Genomic DNA, 2,361 nt, shown 5'->3' with positions numbered 1-2,361 from the left:
ACTCTAGCGGACAGACAGATGGATTGCCGCGAAAGGCAATTAAAAACAATTGTTGTTTTGCGTATATGTTGCTTCGCCACTGTATAAGAAACAGATTTCAGTTGGAACTATATTGGCTACTGTCACTGTCCGACTGACACATCACTTACCCTGTGACGTAATAAATATTAATGCATGATATTTACACATGTACATTTTAGCGATTTTAAATGCTGATTAATCAACTGTAGCCATATGCCGTCACAATGCTTTGTTGTGACTATAATACGATAGTCATCCATTGTTCATGACGTCACAAATTTAATACATTACGTCATTATGAGCTGACTTCAATGAAGTTTCTCTGTAGGGCTGACATTTCATACGGTTTTTTTTTCATTTCACTTAAATTATTTTCAGACCTTATATTACGACAATGCTCTGGGAACGGTGCACACCATTCAAGTCCAGGAGAAGGTTCAGGTCATCGATAAGACTGCAGAAGGGTGAGGATGTTAAATATTTTCCAGATCATCATCTTTATGTTGATATTAACAGCTGATCCAACCCACTTCATCTTTATTTCACACCGTGGGGGTTCTCGAGCGATGTAGGTCCTCCCTGCTGGTGGTTTGGGCCGGGTTTGGGCTGGTGGTTTGGCTAACAATGTGGTTAAAACATTGAATTTCCCTCGTCATACCGAATGCCTGGATTCAATTATACATGGGTACAATGTGAAACGCCGTGATTTTGCTAAAAGCGGCGCAACACCAAAGTCACGAACTGATTCCGAGTATCTCTTTAGTAGGTAAATCCACGAGTATACTTATACTATCCAGTTGATCACTATTTCCGTTTATTTCCGATATCTAACTAGATACAACCCGTATGAAAACAGTCGCCCTGTTAAGGCGGTCAACAACTTCACGGAAATTGGTAAGCATTTTCAAGTAACAACAGACGGCTATCAAATATATTACGGACGCTTCTTTGCATATGATCTGTTGGATGATTGTACAGTAAAGGGTTCACTTCATAATTTCTTATATGGGTTTGACATGAGATAGATGTACATTTTACCACATTTTCTTAAGACTAAAATTAAGCTCAAATTTAACTTACTAGAATTAACTAAATGTATCATTAAATGAACACATTCACTGCATTGGTAAATCATCATTTCGGACAAATCATGATTCCTGACGTTATGAAGTAAAGGCTGAAACCGGAACATATGAGTCTACATGCTTACTGTCTCCAGAATTCCCCGAGATGTCAGCGCAAGGCTCCGGAAAGCTGGTGTTCCTCACCAAACACAAGGTTGTTGGTATTCCCAAGAGACCAAAGACAAATATGACCTTGGCGTCCATTCATATTAAAGAGGTAACTGGTAATACCTACAGATATATACTGATGAAAACGAATAAGGGAAAATAGAGGGAAATAATCTGTACTGTCATACCATTGAAATAGCGCACATACAAATTAAACACATGTCAGACTCAAATGCTGAGATATGTTTAGTGCATTGTTTCCAACGAGTATTTGGTAGGCCAAGCCGGGATATTATGTTCCTGTCTAAAACTGAGTGTTCCCGTATTCATTTCAGTATACAAGTAAACAGTGACCTTCGCAAAGAATACCCTACTGTAATGTGTATATTTCATTTTGACCACCATATTGGACGGTGAATTAAAATGTCCACGTAATTGTATTCAGACGTACAATGTAGCAAAAACTAATCTGTTGTACATGTACGTTCCTCTTCCAGGTGAAGCGCAAGAAGCCAGCAATCGATGTGGAGGAACACCTGCAATATGTGAAGGGGAACCTAACTTGCATGCGAAACGAGCCAGAAAAAGGTACAGTTACATGTATAAATGACAATGGCAATATGAAAGTTTCATGCAGGACACTAAGCACCAAACCGCCCTGTATATAGAATCTTCTAAATCATATATATGACCCCACTTACAAACTGATAACACGGAAACTCAACTATATTTTCAAAGATGTTTTGTAATAAGGGAAGGATCTGGATTAATGAAAATGTTTGTGGTCTTTTTTTCAGGTTCGAAGAAGTCGGACTTATGCTTCACGCGACTTGTATCTGTTCTCCGCGACATACCTGACCAGACGTTGGTTCTCCTTGCTGAACATTACCTGACAGATAGGCCGAGGTGAATAGACGATTAGATTACATATGGAAACAAGCTAAAGAAGTCTGATGGAAACAAGCTAAAGAAGTCTGATGTAAAAGTCAGTGTGTACATCAATATTGTATGTGATTGAAAGCAATGATATAGTAATCTTCACCTGCATGTATATCAATACATGTTCGAAATTAAACTTAACAGAAAACCAAGTATATCAATGAGCATC

At 38.4% G+C, this 2,361-nt stretch overlaps 1 long non-coding RNA gene across 1 annotated transcript; it reads left to right on the top strand.

Moving 5' to 3' along the window:
- The first annotated feature begins 1,273 nt into the window (after positions 1-1,273).
- Positions 1,274-2,110, top strand: LOC125384229. Its single transcript, XR_007223072.1, has 3 exons — positions 1,274-1,362; positions 1,751-1,841; positions 2,051-2,110. It is a non-coding gene; the product is annotated as an uncharacterized LOC125384229 (long non-coding RNA).
- Positions 2,111-2,361: the final 251 nt, after the last annotated feature.

The sequence above is a fragment of the Haliotis rufescens genome, unplaced genomic scaffold, assembly GCF_023055435.1.
Source record: "Haliotis rufescens isolate VD_foot unplaced genomic scaffold, xgHalRufe1.0.p SCAF_29, whole genome shotgun sequence".
NCBI lineage: Eukaryota > Metazoa > Mollusca > Gastropoda > Lepetellida > Haliotidae > Haliotis > Haliotis rufescens.
Note: the sequence above shows the minus strand (reverse complement) of the source record. Positions and strands in the feature narration are given on the sequence as shown.